The sequence below is a fragment of the Narcine bancroftii genome, chromosome 5 (genome assembly GCF_036971445.1).
Source record: "Narcine bancroftii isolate sNarBan1 chromosome 5, sNarBan1.hap1, whole genome shotgun sequence".
Lineage (NCBI taxonomy): Eukaryota > Metazoa > Chordata > Chondrichthyes > Torpediniformes > Narcinidae > Narcine > Narcine bancroftii.
In genome coordinates this window covers 5,390,847-5,414,443 of record NC_091473.1, presented here as the reverse complement: position 1 = coordinate 5,414,443, position 23,597 = coordinate 5,390,847, and the positions used below count along the sequence as shown (strand labels likewise).

Below are 23,597 nucleotides of genomic sequence, written 5' to 3'. Positions count from 1 at the left end.
AAGTTCCATCTGATGTTCAGAAGATTACAGTTAGTCCAGCAAAGGGAAAAATACATTTGTGCAATTTTCTATTAAATTATTAGAAATCTAGGAGGATTGCTAAGTTAGGGTCGCAAATCACCCAATAATACAATGAAGAGATTCTTTGCTTTCATTTTCTTGTTTCAGGTAAACACAAAAGTGGAGCTGAACCTCCAGTCAGTTCACCAGAGTCCTTATTAATGGTGAACCTGGCTTGAATTCCTGCTTCTAATCCACGTGTTGGTACATCTAATTTGCTTTACTTCAACGGTAATTGGAGTGTCAAGGTAGTTTTTGATTTATTTTGTGTTTGAGCCAAAATAAATTGAAATCCAAAAGAATTATGGGATTCTGGGGAAAGAGCAGGAGCTGTGCTGACTATGTGGTAACACTTGGAGACCACTAGATGCTGAATGATCTGAATGTTTAACTTTTGGTTGCATGAAACTTTGTGTGCGTGGCACTCCCATCCACTGTGTAATTTTATCTCTAAAGAATCATAGAAATATAGCCAGAAGGAGGCCCTGAGACCATCATGTCTTTTCAAAACTTGGACTAAAAGTAAATCCCACCCCACCCCCACCCCCCCCCCCCCCCCCCCACTCGGTCCCAGATTCTGCAGATTGTTGGGCACTCATTCAAGTGCTCATGCTCATGAACAACAAGTAGTCTGCTGGAGAAACTCAAATCTCAATCGAAGGATCCAGCCCAAAATATTGGCCATTCTCTTTCTCCCACCGATACTGCTCGACCTGCATAGCTCCTCCAGCAGATTGGGGGTCAGTACAGATTCCAGCTTCTCCAGTCTCCCGTGTGTTTCCACTTCCTACATCAGTGACCCATTCAGGCTGAGTGGGAAACAGTGTCTGTCATTCAAATCCAGTTAAAGGGCGACTTTCCCCCTCCCCTCGCTAACTGTATTCTGCACGTGAAGGCTTTGCCAATATGCCTCCTCAACAACTTCGATAGGTGCACCTTCGAGAGCACATTTGCTAGTGGGATCACCGCGTGGGATGGGAGCTGCTCTGTTTGATATCAGAAACAGCCAGAAGGTGGGAAATGTAGCACAGAACATCACACAATTTCTCTTCCATCCATCTACATCTCTTGCTGCCCAGGAAATCAAGGCATCATTACTGAAGGACCCATCATCCACCCAGATCTCCACCCTCCCTTCAGGGAGAAGGCTCAAGTGTGTGAAGTTGCAGGAGAAAAAAGAAACAAGCTTTACACCACCCACAGCCACCAACCAGGCTCCTGAACGAGTGCCCTCACGCTGCTCTTGCTTTGTATTAATTGATCTCTCTTTCATTGCAACTCTATACTCATGCCCTTCTACTTAATACGGCTGTATAAATGTTAGATTTGGACTGCTTGCTGAAGAACAATTCTCACTTTACCAGATACCCCACTTTACGAATACTCGAATTACAAAAATTCTCTTTTCCCAAGAAAGCCATGTCCGTTTTTACCAAAGGATTCGAATGGGTTTTCACTCTTACGAAAGTAGCTTCCAACAGTAACCATATAACAATTTACAGTGCGGAAAAAGGCCATATCGGCCCTTCGAGTCCGTGCCAGTTCACTTACATAGGAACATAGGAAGTAGGGACAGGAGTAGGCCAAAAATGGCCCATCAAGCCATTTCCACTAGTTCCCCCCTCCCACTCTCCACTCTCACTCTCCACTCATAACCCTCCAACCCCCTCATATCCAAGTACACATCCAACCTTCTCTTAAATGGCAGAAAGGACCCTGCCACAACCATCTCCTCTGGAAGGTCATTCCATTCTGCCACCACTCTCTGAGTGAAGAAGCATCCTCTAATATTTCTCCTAAAGTTTTGTCCCCTTACCCTCAACTTTTGCCCTCTTGTTCCAACCTCCCCTGCCCTCAGGGGAAAGAGTCTACTCACGGCTAGTCTATCTACTCCCTTCATAATTTTAAATACCTCTATCAAATCCCCTCTCAACTGTCTACGTTCTAATGAATAAAGTCCCAGTCTCCTTAATCTTTCTCTGTGCTCAGATGTTGTAAGCCAGGTAACATCCTTGTAAATCTTCTCTGCACCCTCTCCACCTTATCTATATCCTTTCTATAATTTGGAGACCAGAACTGAACACAGTACTCCAAACCTGGCCTCACCAATGCCTTAAGCAGTTGCAGAATCACTTCCCAGCTCCTATATTCTACATTATGATTTATGAAGGCCTGCATACCATATGCCTTCTTAACCACCCTGTCTACATGGGAATCCACCTTCAAGGAACTCTGTACCATAACCAAGATCCCTATGTTCCTCTGCATAACGCAATGCCCTCGCCTTAACTGCATATGTCCCATTTTGGTTATTTTTTTCAGAAATGCAGCACCTCGCACTTGTCTACATTAAATTCCATCTGCAATCTTTCAGACCACTTTTCCAAACAAACCAAATCCTTCTGTAGAAAACCTTCCTCACTATCCACCACTCCCTCCATTTTCATATAGTCTGCATATTTGCTTACCCAGTTAACTAACCCCTCATCCAAATCATTAATATAAATGATAAACTACAGGGGACCCAGCACCGATCCCTGAGGCATACCGCTTGTCACAGGCTTCCATCCTGACAGACAGTTGTCCACCATGACTCTCTGCTATCCATCTTCCAGCCACCTCTGAACCCATCTCACTATCTCTCTATTAATCCCTAGTGACTGAACCTTCCTTACTAACCTTACATGTGGATCCTTATCAAAAGCCTTTCTAAAATCCAAATAGATCACGTCAACTGCCCTACCTTCATCCACTTTTCTTGTCACCTCTTCAAAAAACTCAACAAGATTCGTCAAACATGACTTTCCCTTCACAAACCCATGCTGGGTGCCCCTGATCAATCCCTGCCTATCCAGATATTTGTACATACTATCTCTAAGAACACCCTCCATAATTTTCCCCACCACCGAAGTCAAACTTACTGGCCGATAATTACTTGGCCTGCACCTTGTGCTTTTTTTAAAAAACAGAACTACATTTGCAACCCTCCAATCCCGCGGCACCACACCCTCCTCATTGAAAAATCACTAAGAGCCCCCTGACCTCCCTTTACATCCTGGGAAAAATTCCATCAAGACCAGAAGACTTATCCACCTTTAATGACCTAGAAGCTCCAAAACCCTCTCTTTTCTAATCGCAATGCTTTCCATAACTAAGCCATTTGCCTCACCTATCTCATATAGTCCAATGTCGCTTTCCCTTGTGAATACAGATGAGAAAAAATTTGTTCAATATCTCCCCCATCTCAGACAATTCCTCACATAGTCCACCGTTCCCATTTTCCAGTGGTCCTACCCTATCCTTAACCCTCCTTTTACTATTTATGTATTTGTAAAAACCCTGAGGTTTCACTTTCTACTTATTAGCTATAGACACCTCATACCTTATTTTTGCCTTTCTAATTTCCCTCAAGGTTCTTTCTGCAATCTAAGTAATGATCATACATCTCATCAACCTTTTGTTTCTTATATTTATCATAGGCCTCCCTCTTATCCCGAACCAACTTCCTAATTTTTCTAGAAAACCACAGCCCTCTTGAACTTTTGGTCTTACCTTTCGGCCGGACTGGAACTTAAAGATCCTGTACTCTCAAAATCTCACCTTTAAACACCCTCCAATTTTCGTCTACATCCTTTCCGGCAAAAAGATAAGCCCACACAACTCTCTGCAAATCCCTTCTAATTTCTTCAAATCTGGCCTTCCCCCACTCGAAGACCTTCGACCTCGGACCCGACCTATCCCTTTCCATAATTAAGCTAAAGGTAATGGACCCATGATCACTGGATCTGAAGTTCTACCCAACGCTCAGCTCTGTCACCTGCCCTATTTCATTCCCTAACAACAGATTCATTTCGGCTTACAAAAGGTTTCAATAGGAACACTCTAGTTTTGCAAAGCAGTGGCATTGACAGAGCTGCTTTAACAACCGCGCTGCCACTGGTGCAGACCCAGGAGACCATAGATCCAGGGCTCCTCCAAGCCCCAAGACCCTCACCACTTAGGCTACTTCCAGCCTTTTCAGTATTGAGCTTGCAATATTTAGTACTGATAGTAAAAGCCTGAAATGCTTCAATAAAAAAAATTAATGTTCACCACTTTTGTATTAAAACAACACCACATAAAATCAGATGAACCATCGTAAAAATAATCTTTCCCCTGCCCCCTCCCCCACCAGCAGGTAATTTGTGTAACAGATGGGTGGAGATTTGACCAGTGAGCAAAAACAAGAATATGGATGGAAGTCAATTAATAAAAAAGGTTTCTGAACTAACAGCACCAGACTTGCTGGATAATGAACCAACAGCTCTCTCTGTTTGAGAGAGGAGTCACACATGTAATGGGCTGCTTAACACACTCTACCACAGGGGTGAAGTGCCCATTTTTTTTTTAGATGCTGGAGCTCAACAAAAAACAGCAATACAGGAGATGCCAGAGCTGCGCCCTGAGGTGCCGGAGCAGTGCTCCGGTGAACTTCGGCTGTACTGCACCCCTGCTCCACCATACCCTCAGATAGTCTTCAGAGGCAGGCGCACTTTCGCCTGCTGCTGTAGTGATTAACTCATCAGGGCATATCTGGGTTTCTGTGACATGAAGTTATCCAAAGCCCACAGATCGGGTCCAGGTGTGATTCCTAACCTTGGCGACTGGGGCTATCGGGCTTCGCCAGGGTCCCGCTTATGGCAATATTTCTTACCCGCTCTATTTGGATTATGTGGGTCGGGAATGATTTGGGTGTGGATGGTCTCATCCCATATTGGTAGGCTGCAATACATAGGCATACTGGAGTAACTTGGCAGGCTGTGCTACATCCTGGGCCCTTCCTCAGGAATGGCAGGTAGATTCATGAGCCATGATAAATTGTCCCTGGTGTGTTTTGAGTAGAGAGGAGTGGTTGAACCTGGGGCAGGGGTTGGTTGAGTTGATGACAATGTTGGGACAGGATAAGTGTAAAAACGCAACACAGAAGCACGCTGGAGAAACTCAGCAGGTCACACAGCATCCTCAGGGCATCAAGAGCAACCAAAGTTTTAGCCTTGGTTACCCTTTACCTCTCATAGATGCTGTGTGACCTGCTGTTTTTCTTCAGCACATTTGTGTACTGAACTCGGCCCAAGCATCTGCAGACTTTGTTTATAACGCAAGTGTAAAGATGCAAGCTTGAATGATCAGCACAGACTCGATGGGCCTGCTTCCTTGCTGTATCTCTCTGTCTCCGAGTCCAGTATCTTCCCCCAACACTACCTAAGCTTTCTAGTTTAGATACCTCTGCTATGGGGATAAGTTTCCTACTATCTATTCTAGGTATGGCCCTCATAATTTTGTATCATTACAAAATCCCTCTCAGCCTCCTCTCCACTAAGGTAAATGAACCCAGCCAATCCTTATTAATGAAACATACCATACCAGGCAATATCACGTGAATCTACTCTGCACCCACTCCAGTGTAATCACATCCTTCCTGGAGTAGTGACTTAACTGTACAATAGATTTATATAAAGTTGTACTATAGCCTCCCTGCTTAAAGATTTTGGACCTTGAAAATGAAGGCTAGTATTGATCTGCATTTCTCACCCCCTTTTCCATCTGTGCTGTCTCTTTCAGGAATCATTAGACTTGTACTCAAAGGTCCCTCTGTTCCTCAGTGCTCCCCAAGACTCAAGAGATACATTTCAAAAGCCCTACCCTTGCTGGTCTTCCAAAGTGCATGACCTGACAACTATCAGGATTAAATTCCATCTACCACACCCCTGCCCATCCTACTAACCGACAGATATTAAGCTGCAGTGCACAACGCTTCTCAATATCAACATCACTCTCAATTTGCCTGTCATTTCAAGTCAAGCTTATTGTCATCTGATTGCACAAGTACAACCCAACAAAACAACTGTTCTCCGGTCCTTGATGTAAAACACGCAGACATACAACCAGACATAACACATGGACAAACAATACACATGCATGAGAATTATTCATATATACAAATAAATAAATATTGTTTCATGAATATGAGAGTCTCGGATGGTTAGTGGGAGCAGTTTCTTCGGTCACTGTGTGGGGGAAAAAAGGTCTTCCATGGCCAGTGGTGCTGGCTCTAATAATCCTGTATCTCTTCCCTGACAGGAGCAGCTGAAAGATGCTGTGTACAGGGTGGAAGGGGTCCTCAATGATTTTGTATTTTGTGCACCCACTTCAGACAATAATCCCGCTAGATCAAGTAGATGGGGGTTAGGTGGAGGAGACTCTACCAATCATCTCTGTCACTCTTATGGTCCTCTGGATTGACCTCTGATCCAATGTTCTACAGCAACCATACCACACTCTGATGCAGCCGGCCAGGATGCTCCAATAGAGTTCCTGTAGAAGGTTAACATAATGGAGGCCAGTAGCCTTGTCTGCTTCAGTCTTCTCAGGAAGTGCAGTCGCTGATGGGCCTTCCTGACAAGTGAGGAAATGTTGAGTGTCCACGATAGGTCACTAGTTAAGTGGACTTTGGTGCTCTCAGGAGCGGAGATTGATGTGTAGCGGAGGGTGGTCATTCCTGGTCCTCATGAAGTCCATGATCATCTCCTTTGTCTTGTCCATGTTGAAACTCAGGTTGTTACTCTCGAACCATAATCACAAGATTTTTCACTTCTTCTCTGTTTGCAAACATACAAATCATACTTCCTACATTTGGCTCTGAATTATTAATTTATCTAACAAGCAGTGAGATTTCTGTTGGTCACAGGCTTCCAATACAGTATAAAACAGCACTCCACCAGCCACTGCCTCCACCAGCCACTGCCTCCACCAGCCACTGCCTCCACCAGCCACTGCCTCCACCAGCCACTGCCTCCACCAGCCACTGCCTCCACCAGCCACTGCCTCCACCAGCCACTGCCTCCACCAGCCACTGCCTCCACCAGCCACTGCCTCCACATTACCAAGCAGAGCTTGGATTCAATTCGCCAACATTCCCTGGATCCAATAGGCTCCAATATTTTCTGCCAATCTCCCACGTGGGACTTTTTGAAGTAAGTGTCACTAAGCACCTAACAGAGTGGTTGTACAGTACTAAGGAAAGGGTAGGGATCTTCTCTCAACACTTAGGCCTGAACCAACAGCTTCCAGAAAACAGACTAGGTGATCATACACTGCCCGCATGATTTTGCTTGTGTTACTTGCTCTGTTCACCTCTGCTTGCGACAAAGAATCAGAGCAAGATTCCATAGCGCTACCATACCTGGAGAAAGGAGCCCACTTTGATATTCTAAATCGGGGTTCAATTCAGTGCTAGCACTTAATCTGCTCCCCACCCCCCCCACTGCCCCAAAAGCATCATGAAAATATGGCTTTACAAAAAAGAAAAATCACGATGGGTTTCACTCTGATTAATGTGTCGGATGCGATCTATCTAGTTCTCAATGGCAGCTGACTTCAGAAACTGCCGCTACCTTACAGCTAGAAATCATGGGATGTTCATCTCCACATTAAAGAACCCTCTCCATGACAACCATAACATAGAAGCCAAGAAGGTTAACTCAGGATGAGGGAAAACACAAGTGAGGGGCGGGGAGGGTTTACGTGTCAATCTTGGCACAGATCGGAGCCACGAGTGACCCTTCCCCACAAGAAGACTGGGATCAAACAATACTGAAACCTCGGCTACCTTTAGTTGGCAGCTGCACTCCCAGAGTCCATTGGAGGGGTGGGCCTTTAATTCTCCTTGAATTACTGCAGGGATAGCTCATGGCTTTACTGAGGAGGGTTGTAGTAGACAAGATTATTACTGGATTATGCTATCGAGAAGACAGATGCAAGAGGGTGCTGAGGGTAAGAAGGGCTCCCGGAGGGCCTGATCGTACCAGAGGTCTGGAGCTTGGGTTTCCGATGAATTGAACAAGAGTCAGTGCGGCTGCAGAAATGCTAGTGGTGAATCCGCAGGAATTCAATGTCTACAAAGGACTCTCTTTTGCTTCTCTTTCTTTTATCATTGGGGGAGCCGGGCATCGGCAAAGGCAACTCTTTACTTGCCTTTACAGCAGGCAAAAGTTGAAGTATATCATGTATGCTACATTTTAAGATCATAAGACACAGGTGCAGAAATAGGCTATTCAGCCATCAAATCTGCCCCGCCATTTAATCACGAGCTGATCCATTTCCTCACTCAGCTCCAGTGCCCAGCCTTCTCCCCACAACCTTTAATGCCCTGGCTAATCAAGAACCTATCAATCTCTATCTTAAATACACCCAATGACTCCGGCCTCCACAACCAATCTGTGGCAATAAATTCCACAGATTTACTACCCTCTGGCTAAAGAAATTCCTTCCTCATCTCTATTCTAAGAAGATCCCTTCGATCCTGGAGTTGCGTCCTCTTGTCCTTCTTTCTCCCACCATGGGAAACAATCTTTCCTTTTTTAAAATATCTTTGTTTAATTTAAAAAAAACACTTGCTAATCCAGTACATGGGCTGAAATAGAAGACATAATTTGTACTTCTCAAATAATACCTTAAACATACATAGCATAAATTGGGTGCACCTTCTCAATCAATCCCACTTTGTCAAAGTATCTCAAAAGGAAAAAAAAAACAAAGGGAAAAAAAGAAAACCCCGCTATTAATCAAACCCCTCCCTCTAAACAAGGCAAACCTGCATATCTAATGTACAAAGGAAACAGTCAACATTTAGAGACCAATCAGCGCTGTCCAGGAGCATCCAAACAAACTAATTCTTTATGGCTGCACTCCATGAACGGGTCCCATATCTTGTTAAAAACTCAGCTTTACATCTTTAACATCATATTTGATTTTTTTTCTAAACTTAAGAAGGACATGACCTTCTGTAACCATTGAGTATGACTAGGTGGGGTACTGTCCATTTCGTCAGAATTGCCCGTCTAGCTGTCAACGAGGTAAATGCTAAAATTCACTTCTGAGACGGAGTCAAGTAATATTTCCTCTTCATGAGAGCAACCAAATAAAGCAATTGGGGGAGGTGGTTCTCATCTGACCTTAAAAATTACTGATAAAGTTTGAAGATAACTTTCCCAAAATGGGAAACAACCTGTCTACGTCTACCCTGTCCGCGCCTTTCAACATTCAAAATGTTTCAATGAGGTGCCCCTCATTCACCTAAATTCCATCAAATACAGGCCAAGAGCTGTCAAATGCTCTTCATAGAATAAACTTTCATTCCCAGAATCATCTTAGTGAACCACCTCTGAACCCTATTACATGACAATAACAGGAACGTTTGAGCCTTCGATGCTGCCATTGTGCACCCACATGATGCAAAGCTGATGTGAGGGAGCCCAGAAATGTCCAGCCCAATTTCCTTCAGGGCAAGACTTCCTTCCCAGCTGCCTTGATCCTGCACCAGCCACCTCCCCAATTTCTTGGCTTCTATCTGCCTTGCTACAAAACAAATTAAAGAAGTCGTGGGTGACACCTAAAGTACTAAAGTGGATTCCCCTTTGGCAGCAGGAAAAAGTGAAGCCATCATTCAGATTAATAAGTAGTGACTTTAGCCATCAACACATTGGCCAACATTAAAACACACCAGTGAGCTGTATATATCCATTCCTTTTTGACCCATATGTAAACAGTGGGGACATTAACAGCTTGTGAACAAGTAACAGAGAAACTGCTGGGACTTTAATTTCAAAATTGGAAACTTCAAAATATCAAGTACAAATATTTCAGGAATATCATGCCTGCACCACCCCCCCCCCCCCAAAAAAAAAGAGAAAATATGGTGCATTTTCCCCCTTGTCTGCCTATTACTGCTGAGGGGTGTTTCACAGTGAAGGCTTGGTTTCACAGAAGGTAGCAAACACCCAGGTTCATCACAGGCTTTGTCTGCCCATCCACTGCAGATATCTGCATGAGACTCTGTTTCAAGAAAGTTGCCAACTTCGTAAAGGATCCTGGTCACAGCCTCTTCGGGCAGAAGGTACAGAAGTCCGAAAACCAGCACCTCTCAGTTCCAGGGCAGTTTATTTCCAAAACCTATTGGCCTCTTGAACCTCCCTTGGTACACTATCCATGAACTATCTGTACTCCTGCAAGTCACCTTTTTTTTTTGCACAGGAATATTCGTTATCTATCTCATGTATTTATTGTTACTTTTGATTTCATTCATTTAGTTTATAATTGTAGTTTTTCTATAAAATGTAGCAAGTAAGAATTTTGACATATTTGTACTTTGTACAATGTGCAGGACAAAAAGCTCATTATGAACAGATTTCCCAGAATAAGTTAAGGTTAGTCAATATCATGCATCTTTCAATATCATGAGTGGTTTTAAACAGGGAGCCCTTCACACAGCAAGCTCAGAGAAATGGAAAAAATATTCTTTTCCCCCACACTAAAATCTCGTATTTAAAATTCACCAGAAAATATACATCAATAGTCAAAGGTTCCTTTCATAAAATTGCATGGGGGTTGTGAATGGATCAGAATTCAGAATTCATGCAGTCGCAGTTGATATACAATTAATATTAATGTGATCTATCTGTGGAGAAGGAAACAGAGTTAACCCTTAATATATCGACCCTTCATCAGCTCTGAAACATTAACTTGGCCTCTCTCTTCGCAGAAGCTGTCTGACCTGCTAAGCATTTCCACCACTTTCTGCTTTTATTTCAGATTTTGTGCATCTGCAGTCTTCCCTATTCAATGTGGAAGAATTTTAGAAAGTGGGTAGGTTTAGGAAATGAAAGGTTAGAGTGGAATTCAGTGAGAAGAGTAGTTATGTCCAATAGTCAACACAAGGAACACTTTGTCATCTACAATTCATCTTGTTGTATACTGCAGACCATTGAACCATTAGAGTTGACATTAAAGGGATCTAGAATTATTTCACCCTTGGAATAGACCAAAAAAGGTGTAAATCAATTATTTAATCCGAATCCATCCCTCTTTATCCCATTCCTAGTTTTCTCTCTAACCTCCCCTCCTCCTAGTGGACTCTCCCTCGACCTGTCTCTCAGCATCCCCCATGTTCTATGCAATACCCCATCACCTCTTAGCCCCCTCCCCAGTTTCTTTCCCGGTGTTCTGTTTTATTTCTGTTCCCCCGATATTCTTGATATCACCCCTTGTCCATTCCTACTTTATAAATTTATTCTTTTATTTTTAAACTTACATACAGCACAGTAACAGGCCATTTCAGACAACGAGCCCATACCGCCCAATTAACCTACACCCCCTGTACGTTTCAAATGGTGGGAGGAAACCGGAGCGCCCAGGGAAAACCCACACAGACACAGGGAGAATGTACAAACTCCTTACAGACTGCGCAGGGTTCGAACTCCGGTCCTGACACTGTAAAGGCATGGCGCTAACCGCTCCACTCCATCCACAGATGTTGTCTGACCTACTGAGTCTCTCCAATTTCTCTTCATCTGCTCAAAATTCCAGCATCTGTAGTTATTGGGTTTCCCTGTTTCTAAAGTGCCCACACTTTAAATTAGAACCACAACTACAAATTTACACACACCAAGCTCCCACAATTTTTATGACTACATAATAATAGCCAGACAATTAATTTTGTTGGTGTTGATTGAACAAGAAATTCTGACCAGGGCACCAGAGATAATTCAGCTACTCTTCACTACATTCATGTTATGGATAGCTTACGCATAAATTACAACCCATCCACACCTTCTGAAAACAATTCATTGGTAGTAACTTGGAACCTTCCAGGAGGTCAATCCACAGGGCAGAGAGAATCACTGGAGTTTCCCTTACACCCCCCCGCCATCGACACAATCTACCAGGATCGTTGTCAGAAGAGGGCACGCAAAATCCCCAAGGACCCCTTTCACCCCACACCCAGTGTCTTTCAGCTGCACCCAACGGGGAAGAGATCCAGGAGGATCAGAGCCAGCACCACCAGGCTGAGGAACAGCTTCTTCTCATGGGCAGCACGAATGCTGAACAACCAAAGGAACTGCTCCCACTAACCATCTGAGACTCTTATATTCATGAAACAATACTTATTTATTTGTATCTATGAATACTTGTCCTGTATATGTATGCGAGTTATGCCTGGTTGTGTATTTTGAACTGAAGACTGGAGATCACTGTCTCATCGGGTTGTACTTGTGCGATTGGATGTTTATGAACTTGACTTGACCTTCTGAGAACTGCAGAATAAACACAAGTTCTTCCTTCTTTGTAGCCTTTTAAGTACATTTCAGGGGAGTGGCTAAGATACAAAACTCTGCTGGTCCAACTTATTGAGAAATCGGTCTCTGATGGTTATCCCCAAAGATTCTGCTTCCTCTGACTGGTAAAGAACGAAGTCAGGACTTGTCATAAAATCAGAGGCATCGTTTATTCAATGTTAATTTACTTGACCGGGTTAAGCAGATCAATCCAAGGCGAGTCATATCCAACACGTGGATGGAGCAGGAAGGACAAAACAGAGCAGATAATCCATGAGTGACACACCAGAACCTGAGTTTAGCGAAAGGAGTGGTTCTAATAAAAATCTTAGCTTGCAATTTTACCTAAATAGCCACGTTTGTGCTTTTTAACCTCAGAGATCATCTCAGCCAGACATCTAGCTGACACAAAGACCTCAACAAAGCAGAGAAGGTGATCAATTGGCCACAGACAAGATATCCTGAGGTCTGGCTTCCAGTGCTGGCAAGAGAGAAGCCTTGTTGTGTGCCTTCTCCAAGTCCACGGACGTTGACTCATGGAGAGAGTTAGGAGAAGGTCACGGATATGAGCTAAAATTGCCCACAGATAGTGACACATTTGAATAACTACAATACACATACTCAGGTTATGCAGGGTGACTTCAAGCATCGTAACCAACAAGAGCTCAAACTCTAAACACCGAAACAGAGGACTTGCCTCTGTCAGAATCATTTCTTCTGGTCAGTAATGAACATTGCCACGAGTTATCCAAGGCTTCACTTCCAGGGTGTTAATGAATGCAAGTCTGCAGACTGAGTTACGCAGTCTGTGGCAGTACGGTGGGCGCAGCGGTTAATGCAACACTGTTACAGCACCAGCGATCAGGACCAGGGTTTGAATCTTATGATGCCTGTAAGAAATTGGTACGTACTCCCCACGTCTGCGTGGGTTTTCCCCGGGGGCTCCAGTTTCCTCCCACCGTTCAAAACATACTGGGGGTGTAGGTTAATTGGGTGGAAATTGGGCAGCTGAGCCTTATGGGCCGTATATCTGAAAAATAAATCCAATTGGATTAGTCTGAGAAGGATATAGCATGGAAAGTCAAAACAGGTCAATGCAAGTGGCCCATGCGTTAAAGTTCACACCCCAAATGCACCTTTCAATAAATATCCAATGAAGGAAAAGGTATGCTTCCTAATTTAAAAAAAAAATCACAAATAGATAGCCTCACTGTCTTCTAAAAGAGAAAAACAACTCCTTCTGATCAAACTTAAGTTGGGAAAATAAACCCCAACTAGATTCTCCCCAGATGAAATATTCTCCTTGTCTACCCTGTCAATAACTCTTATTCGTTCAATGAGATTTAAATAATGTTTTGAAATATTTTTTAAAATCTTAAAATCTTAAAAAAATAAATCTATTTAAAATCTTCACTTGCTTGAAGTTCATTGAAGCCATCTCGATTTCGTACATTAGTGAAAAAGTAAATACCAAGTTAATCTTTTGCCTTTACATCCTAGTTTGGTAATGTCATACAAATGGCGCTGAAGAGTCAGGGAATTATAACAGACATTTCAAAAGGCAAGGATACAGTCCCAATGCAGGCATGGAGATGATGGGCTGAACAAAACCATTATGTCACAGACCCTAGTCACGGCCAGCAAAAATTAATCGAACCAGATATAGACCCAACATCTCAGGAAGTCGGTGTTCCAGCCCTGGAACCAGGAGATTAGATGAACCTAGCACCTGGACTACCGGTCCCTGCATTACAGTGTGCTTTACTGTTAGCTACTATTTCTCCATGGAACAAGCAAGTAAAAAAAAAAATCAATGCATTTCTTGTCCCATATGTAGACACTCGAGGGTAGGAAGTTTAAGCATCCAAAGCACTATCTCCACCCACTTGTACATTTTTTGCCACGCATTGAGTTATCAGTGATGGTTGTCATGCAGGCAATACTAGCAGACACCAGCAGGCTCAACAAGATCCCACAACCACATATCTATTTTGGGTTCTGTCTTGGGAGGTACAAATTTTGCTCCCTCCCTGATATGTAGGCCACTGATTAAGTGATGGTAAATGGGATTAGTAGATCGGCAATGCATGGTCAGCAGAGTTACAGTCCCTGTTTCTGTGCTGCATGACCACCACCCTACCAACTGAGTGAAGTTGCCCCTCAATTCCATGCAATGATTAAATGAGCATTTCATTTTCGTGTGAAGCAGGTTTACAATTATTTTTACTTGCAGCTGTCCTGTAACAGCACCATGAGGCAAGAGTTCTCACTGTCTGGCTACCCAAAAGGTACAAGCATATGCAAGATCAAAATCTTGCCATGTGTTCATTGTCTTACCATGTGCCAATCATTGGTATGCTTTGGTTCAAGCTTTTTGCCAATGCTTCAGAATCCTGAATCATTATGATACATCCTTGATACACATCTGTGCAATGCGTGGCTAGCAACGACAAGCTACTACTGTCTACAAAATCCATGCTTTCTTTTACAGAGAGGATACATAGATTCAGAGGGGGACCACTTCGGATTCTCGCCACCAGGTTCAAGAACAGCTGCTTCCCCTCCACCATTAGAGTCCAACAACAATCATGGACTCTTACTTGTGCACTTTATTGATTTTTTTATTCTCTCCATCTTGCACAGTTTGTTTACATTTGTTATCTGTTTACAGTTCTTTATTTGTTTACATGTGTACAGCTCTTTTTGCACTACCCATAAGTAGTAATTCTGCCTCGCCCGCAGGAAAAAAGAATCTCAGGTTTGTTTGCGATGTCTTGTATGTACTCTGACAAGAAATCTGAATCTCACCAATATACTGGCAGATAGGTTTGCTGGAGCTGTTGGAAGGGTTTAAACTTGTTTGGCAGGGGGATGGGAACTAGAATGTGAGGAAAGAGAATAGAGCAGATTGTGGAACGGTTGAGGCAAAGTGTTGAGGGTTTTGAGGAAGAACAGGCAGGGGGTGAAGCATAAATGTAGTCAGTTGGAGGGTATGAAATGTGTCTATTTCAATGCAAGGTGTATTAGGAATAAAGGAGATGAACTTAGAGCATGGATCTTAGAGTATGTGGAATTATGATGCTGTGGCATCCTGACACAAGGACAGGATTGCCTGATGCAGGTACCGGGGTTTAGATGTTTCAAAAGGAATAGGATGGGAGGTAAAACTGAGGTGGGAGAGGGAAGGAATAGCATTACTGATCAGGGATAGTATCACAACTGCAGAAAAGGAGGATAATCTGGTGGGATTAACTATTGAGTTGAAGGGTGGGAGTTATGCAATAGTTAGGAAGTAACAAGAAAAGATTTAGGAGAGCTAGAAGGGGGCATGAGAAGGCTTTGGCAAGTAGAATTAAGGAAAACACCAAGCTGTTTCATGCACATTGGAAGAACAGAAGGATAATGAGAGTGAGGGTAGAACTGCTTAAGGTTAAAGGAGGCCATGTGTGCCTGGAGGTGGAGGAAGTTAGGAGGTCCTAAATGAATACTTTACTTCAATGTTCACCAGAGAAGGAGGGACCTCGGTCAAGGTGCTGTCAGAATGGAACAAGTGCATGTCCTGGAGCACGTTGAAGTCAAGAAAGGATCTTTTTAAAAAATGAGGATGATAAGCACCCAGGACCAGACAAGATATGACCTTCAGGATGCAAGGCCATTGGCAATTATCTTTGAGTCCTTCCTGGCCACAGGGGAGGTACCAGAGAATTAGAGAATGGTAAATGTGTTGGCCTTGTTTAGAAAAGGTTAATAAGGGAGAATCCTCAGAATTATAAATGAGTGAGTCTTGCGTCAGTGGTGAGCAAACAATTGGAGAGGACCTTTTGGGACAGGATTTATAAGCATTTAGAGAAGTATAGTCGAATCAGGGATAGTCAGGCTGACTTTATGGCTGTGTAGATTCAGAATTGGCTTTCCTGTTTAAATGAAACATATTCTCCCAGGAGGTCAGTGACTACTGGAGTTTCACAGGGATTTGTTCTGGGACTCTTTGTTTTATAAATGAATTGGATGAAGAAGTAGAGGGTGGGCGGGGGGGGTGGTGGTGGTCTGTAAGTTTGCAGATGACGCTATGATTGGCGATGTTGTGGATACTGTAGAAAGTTGCTATAGGTTACAACAGGATACAGTATACTGTAGGTAGAGTTGTGCATAAAGTTGGCAGATGGAGTTCAATCTGGATAAGAGTGGTGTTGCAATTTGTAAGGCAAAACTTGAAGGCAGAGTATATGGTTAATGGCACAATCCTCAACAGTATAAAAGAACAGAGTGACCTTGATGTCCAAATCCATAGATCTCTCAAGGTTGCCATATAGGTTGATAGGGTAGTTAAGAAAACTTGTTGTATGCTGGCCTTCATTAGTTAAGGGTTTGAGTTAAAGAGATGAGAGGTAATGTTGCAGTAGGTCTATAAAACTCTGGTTAGACTATACTTGGAATATTGTGTTCAGTTCTTGTCATTTTATTACAGGAAGGATGTGAAAGTTATGGAGGGTGTGTAGAGGAAATTCACCAGGATGTTGCCTCAATTGGAGAATGCGTTTTAAGAAGCAAGGTTAGCAGAGCCAAGGATTTTTCTCTTTGAAGCGAAGAAGGAAGAGAGATTACTTAATTGAGGTCTATAAGATTATGAGAGGCATAGATTGGGTGGGTAGCCAAATTGGAGGATCAACACCTATTTCCCAGGATGAGAGCAGAGATGCTAAAGGACATCTGTACAAAGCGAGGGGAAGCAGGTTTAGGGGCGACATCGGGGGGAGTTTTTTTTAAAAACACATCAGAGTCAAGGGTGTCTGGAATGAATTGTCAGGCAAATGGTTAAGGTTAGTACAATAGTCATTATAAAAAGATTCTTGGACAAGTAGGCAAATGCAAGTAAAATAGAAGGTTATGAGGTAAGGAAGGTTTTGTTTTTGAGTAGATTTACACAGGTTGGCACATTGTGGGCAGAAGGGCCTGCCTGTGCTGTAATGTTGCATGTTATATAACCATAGAACAATGCAGCACAGAAGCAGGGCCTTAGGCCCTTCTCATCTGTGCCAAATTATTTTTCTGCCTAGTCCCACTAACCTGCATCCAGTCCATATCTCTCACATCTACATACATGGAAACCAGTACCCAGAGGCACAGAAAATGGCAAACACAGCTAAGTCCATTATGGCCACTGACCTCCTGTCCATCGTAAACATCCACATGAGCCACTGTTTCAACAAAGCAGAGTCAGCATCATAAATGATCCTGATTATGGAGATGATGGCAAAGATGGACATGGAGACAATTGAAAGGATGGAGATTGAAATTGTTGGCCACTGGGAGAACGCTGCCACCTACGTTGACTGTGTGAAGGTGTTCAGCAAAGCAGCAAAGTGATCTACATTCAGTCTCTCTGATGCACTGCTTCATCAGGAAGGACATTCAATTCTGCGCCCCACTCCCGTGCTGACATGTCTGTCCATGGCCCCATGCACGATCGTGCCAAGACCACTCATAAACTGGAGGATCAACACTTAATTTTCCATCTGGGCACTCTCCGACACAATGACATTAACATCAACTTCTCCGATTTCTGCTAGACCACTCGCCATTCTCCCTCTCTTCCCATTCGTCGTCTTCTCTCCTCTAGCTCTCCATTCACAGTCATCCCCCCTTCCCCTGTTTGCTGGTGTGCCCTCCCTCCCTTATCCACCTATTACCCTCCTGCCTTGTAGCCCTGTGCTCCTCCCCCTTCCTCCACCCTTATCCACCTATTACCTCCTGCCTTGTAGGCCTGTGCTCCTCCCCCTCCCCTTGCCCCCACCATTTTGTTCAAACACTTGCCTACATTTTGTCTAGATGAAGGGCTCAAGCCTGAAATGTTGTTTATGCATGTTTATGTTTGCTCTGCAAAGTAGGCTGTTGGGCCTGCTGAGTTTTTCCAGCATTGTGTATTTACCCAAGTGGATGCAAATGATCCCATGTCTATATTCTGATTAAGAAATGGAGAGATTCTCCTGGCATCCTGCTCTATATCTCTCCCCTGACCAATTCCCCTAAAAAAAATAAGCTGGTCATCATCACCCTGCTGGTTTTGGGAGCTTGCTGCTACACCACATTGCAACACTGACCGCACTTTGAAATATACTTGTTTGGCTGCAAAGTGGTTTAAGTTGCCCTGGGCTACAGCATCAAAAGATAGTGCAGATGTTGAAAATCTGAAATAAAAGCAGAAAATGGGTGGAACATTGCGGTTAGCACGAAGCTTTTACAGTGCCCATTGGGCACAGCGTTCAAATCCTGTGCTGTCTTTAAGGAGGTTTTACGTTCTTCCCGTGTCTGTGTGGGTTTTCCCCAGGGGCTTTGGTTTCCTCCCACCATTCAAAAACGTACCAGGGGTGTAGGTTAATTGGCTGTGATTGACTGGCACAGACTCGTGGGCTGAAAGGGCCTGTTGCCATGCTGTTTGTCTAGATTTAAATTTAATTTTAAAAATGCTGGAAAAGCTCAGCAGATCAGGCATGTTTTACCTCCCACATTGCCTAATTTGCACTATTTCTTTTGAGTACTTTCTGGTTTTATTACATAATATAGCTCAAACAGCTTCTTATTGGCACCGAATCCCTTGTTGGCCTTCCACTGCAGTCAGTGTTGGGATGGGGCTGGTGGTTGGGTCTAGTGGCAGCCAGTGGTAATGATGAAGGATGATGCCCCAAATGCGGAGGTTGGTGGTGGGGTGAAAGTAAAGGACGAGGGGAAACCATATCAGCTAAGGAGGAGAGTGGGGGCTGAACTCTGAGAAGTGGAGGACATATGGGAGTGGATCAAATTGACCACAGTGGAAGGGAAGCCATGTTCCCTGAAAGAGGAGGCAAACTAAATCCCTGCAGCTTCCACATGATCATAGCCCTTTCCCCCCATTCATGGGTCTTGCTGGAAGCCTATTAAACAGCACTGCTTCCACCACCACTCCGTGTAAAAAAAACTCACCCCATGCACCTCCTTTTAGCTTTCTCCCCTCACCTTAAAGACACTATCCAAAATGTCGACTGCCCATTTTTCTCCACGGATGACCCACTGAGTTCCTCCAGCTTCTATTTGCTCATTCAAGGTTCCAGCATTTGGAGGGTTTGTTTATTTCTGTCCACATCTTTTCAAAATTGGTATTATACCCTTTTTCTATAGCTCTTTGGCAGCTTGTTCCACTCACTGACTATCCTCTGGATGAAAACATTGCCCCTCGGATCACATCCAATGGGTACTTAAAAGTAACACACAAAAATCTGCAGACGCCATGGTTTTTTTTTTTTTTTTTGCAGACGCCATGGTTGAAGTGAGAAAAAAAAAGTGCTGGCGGAACTCAGCAGGTCAGTGTCCTGTATGTAGCAAAGATAAAAAATACAGAACTGATGTTTCGGGCTTGAGGTATGGAAAAATGTTGGTAGGCGTCTGAACAAAAGAGTGGGGGGGGAAGGGGTGGTCACCAAGGTGGAGAAGGGAGGGAGGGGAACAGCAGCAATCAGGGGGAGGAGGGATGGCTGGGTGAAAAGAGAGCAACCTCTGGTTGCTGCATTTCAGCTGACGGGGGTAAGAGGAGAGCAGGTTAGCAGAAACTGGATGCCATCCTAGGTGGAGAGTGCCCAGATAGAAAATCAGATGTTGTTCCTCCAATTTGCGGGTGGATTAGTGCACGAGGCCAGGGACAGACCTCCAAGCGTGGGAGTGCAACACAGAACTGCAATGGTTGGCCAATGGAAGGTCTGGCACTGGTGCCGACAGAGGGAAGGTGCTCAGCGAAGTCAGCACCCAGCCTCTCTTTTTTTTTTTTTTAATTTTTTTATTTTTCACACCATAAATCACATTAGCCATGATATACACTATTTCTTTTCACACATAGACAGTGACTTTTTCTCCCCCCCCCCTTTCCTCCCAAACCACCCCCCCACCCCCCCCCCCTCATCCATTTTAGGTATACAATCAAGGTTGCATTAAGCCAGTCAGACAATGTTGTCCTTCAACAAAATTACACCAGAAATTCTACTGAGTCCATTCTTTTCTTTCCTTCTCCTTCCATCAACTTAGGTAATGTTTGTCCCCGGTAGGTTTTCGCTATTGTATTTAATGTAAGGCTCCTATACTTGTTCGAATATTTCAATATTATTTCTTAACCAATATGTTATTTTTTCTAATGGAATACATTTATTCATTTAAATTTGGTAGTTTCTTCCTTTTAATTTGGTTATGTATTCCATTAATATTTAAAGACATATAGTTCAGCGTAGCCCTTTTATATTTTGTTTATCTTCTCTTTCTGTTTTTCCATCATTACCTTTCCTCCTTTTCCATTTCTGTTTTCTTATTTTTAACTCTTTATAAGACAACATTCCTACAACATCTAACATTTTCCTTATTCTCCTATTTCTATGCACCCAGCCTCTCTTGATGTCGAGAAGGGCCCAAAGGATGCACCTCCCTTGAAGCCCTGCACTTCTCCAACTTTCACCCATGCCTGCACTTTCTTGGGTTCCTCCCCAGCCACCTTCAAAGCTCCAACCTCTGGTTGCTGCATTTCAGTCTTCCGCCCAGTAGAGACCAGAAAAGAGTTACGATGGCTGGGGTGGATACATCTCTGGCCTTCAGCGAGAGACTAGCAGGCGGAGTGGCTCTTGTTTCGACCCATTCCGCACTCTGGAGGACTCGAGACCCAGCCAGACTGCGAGATGAAAATCGACTCAAACCCCCTTCGGAAGGAACGGCTTTTGGGGAGACAACTCTGAACGACATCCTTCGCTTAAAGCCATGACTTGCGTTTTGAGGGAGGGCACAGGTTGGTTACGAGCTCGACAGTATTTCGTTCGCTGACGTGCAGAGAGAGACGTGAACTCTCTCAATTTTAGCTGAGTGATCCCCCCCCCAACGGGGCACCGTGGGGCGATCCCCCCCCAAACTGCGGGGGGACGGGGACACGTGGACCGAGCTCGCCTTGGTGGCAGCCAAATGTCAGTGCCCCTGTCACGTCCAACGCACACACTCCGCTCACCCTTCCAAGGTCTACAAGGGCAGAAGCTGGCAGCCAAAGTTCTTCATTTCCCCCGCAACTTTCCTTCTGTTTTACTCCCTGCAGTCGGGATGGAGCTTCCAAAGGCACCGTCTTCACCGAAATGAGACGTGCGGCTCTGAAGTTGGAATCAAATCCTGAGCTCGACTCCATCACCCTCCTTCAGCAAATCAATCGTCTGGAAGGAAACACGGTGGGTGCCCATCGCATGACCAGTGCAAGTGTTACCTCGCCTCCCCCTCGCTCCTAGGGGGACATGGGCAGCTTCGCTCTCCCTCGGCGGCAAAAGTTGAGCCCAGCGGAGACTTCACCTCGCCCCGACTGCAAGCGGCCGCTCCGCCCCCTTCCTAACGTGTGTAGCATTGGGGGGGGGGGGGGAGCGTGCGTCAGTCAATCGTTTTGGAGCGGGGCAAATATTGAAAGACGCCCACAAACTGCGCCACGACACTGTTGACAATCAGGGACCATCGCTTCCAGTCCAACGCAAACCTGATTGCGCTCCATGGCTCTGAAACTTGCGTGTAAAAATCATGTTACAAAATGCACACGTGATGGGGGCTGAGTCGGGTCCGGGCATTGCCCTGTCCAAGACATGATGGCTTCTCCCCTCTCTTTTGGGCCAGGAGGCGCCTGGAGTGTATTCTGCCAAAGTTCGCAGTGATCAGAATTTGGGGGGGGCAGGAGGGAGAATCCTTTATTTCACGTCCAAATCTTTGGCTTGGCTTCGCGGACGAAGATTTATGGAGGGGGTAAAAAGTCCACGTCAGCTGCAGGCTCGTTGGTGGCTGACCAGTCCGATGCGGGACAGGCAGACACGGTTGCAGGGGAAAATTGGTGGGTTGGGGTTGGGGGTTGGGTTTTTCCTCCTTTGCCTTTTGTCAGTGAGGTGGGCTCTGCGGTCTTCTTCAAAGGAGGCTGCTGCCCGCCAAACTGTGAGGCGCCAAGATGCACGGTTTGAGGCGAGATCAGCCCACTGGCGGTGCTCAATGGGGCAGGCACCAAGAGATTTCTTTAGGCAGTCCTTGTACCTTTTCTTTGGTGCACCTCTGTCACGGTGGCCAGTGGAGAGCTCGCCATAGAACACGATCTTGGGAAGGCGATGGTCCTCCATTCTGGAGACGTGACCCATCCAGCGCAGCTGGATCTTCAGCAGCGTGGACTCGATGCTGTCAACCTCTGCCATCTCGAGTACCTCGACGTTATGTCCAAATACAAGCTTTGAAAAATTGGGATCAGACGGGGTTGGGGGGGGGGGGGGTACAGGTCGGAATGTCTTCTGAGATTTCACGCCTTCTCTTTCCCGCGGGGTGCACTGATTTGCAGATCGGTGCGGAGTTAGTGATGAAGGGCCCCTTCTACCGCTTTGATTTCTCCGCGACGTACCAGAATTCAAGTTTGTCGTTTCAAGATTTTCAAGTTCAAAACGGTGCAGGAAATGTGCTATTCAGGCGGGTCTCTGTGTTACTTGGGAGGCTTCTGAAATAACTTAGAGATGCAAGATTCAAATAACAGAAGAGACTTTACTTACTGATGCCTTCCATCTCAGGAAACTGCTCACACGCGCTCATATACATGCGCCCCACGGTGGTGCACTACAGTTACTACAGTGAGAAGGGTGTATTCGTACATGGTTACAAAATAGTTCACAGGCCATAGCACAGCAAGTCAAGCAATACCCAGTATGAAGTTCCATGGAGAGATCAGTTAGAACAGAGCAAGGGCAACACTGTTTACTAACCGGAAGTTTGTTCAGGAATCTGATAAAAGTGAGAAACTGTCCTGGAATCGAATGGTGCATGACTTTGCACTTGTGAGGAGAGAGGAGAGAGTGTGGCCGGGGTGAAATGAGTCCTTTACTACGTTGGCAGCTCTTCCCAGCATTGGTGGCCCATAGCCATGAACCATCTGCAGATTTTGGATGGGAGGCCTCCGGACTGCTATCTAATCCCTGCCTCATTTGCTCATGTAAGTACTCATAGAACGAGACAGCATGCAGCTAGGCCCTTTGGCCCAACACATGGAATGCCTTGCCGGGGTGGTGGTGGAGGTTGGAACATTAGGGCCATTTAAGAAACATTTAGATGGCACGTGGATGAAAGAAATATCTAGTGTTATGAGGTAGGGAGGGTTTAGACATAATATAGTAGCCGAAGAGCCTGTATTCTTCTATGTTCATCCATGCCTAGCTGAGTTAGTCCCTACATTTGGAAAATATTCCTCTAAAACTTTCCATGTACCTATCCAAATGTCTTCTAACAATGTAACAATTGGAAGCTTGGACCATATACCCACTGCCCTCTGGGTAAAACGTTGTACCTTAGTTCCCTCCTCTGGGCTTTCGAGTTTTGAACTCCTTG

The 23,597-nt window shown here is 44.7% G+C and overlaps 1 protein-coding gene and 1 long non-coding RNA gene across 5 annotated transcripts in view; one reads left to right on the top strand and one right to left on the bottom strand.

The window, feature by feature from the left end:
• The window catches only part of LOC138763061 (ETS domain-containing protein Elk-1-like), a 111,155-nt gene extending 89,414 nt beyond the window's left edge, over window positions 1-21,741 (bottom strand). Inside the window, exon 1 of one of the 3 annotated variants that reach the window (XM_069936638.1) lies at window positions 21,223-21,741. The gene's annotated coding sequence lies outside the window, so the exon portion shown is untranslated. The remainder of the gene's footprint in view (window positions 1-21,222) is intronic. The other 2 variants (XM_069936635.1, XM_069936636.1) reach the window with 2 other exon arrangements.
• Window positions 20,743-23,597, top strand: part of LOC138763065 (uncharacterized) — a 48,562-nt gene continuing 45,707 nt past the window's right edge. Inside the window, exons 1-2 of one of the 2 annotated variants that reach the window (XR_011357302.1) lie at window positions 20,743-21,009; window positions 21,307-21,433. This is a non-coding gene — a long non-coding RNA (uncharacterized lncRNA). The remainder of the gene's footprint in view (window positions 21,010-21,306; window positions 21,434-23,597) is intronic. The other variant, XR_011357303.1, reaches the window with a different exon arrangement.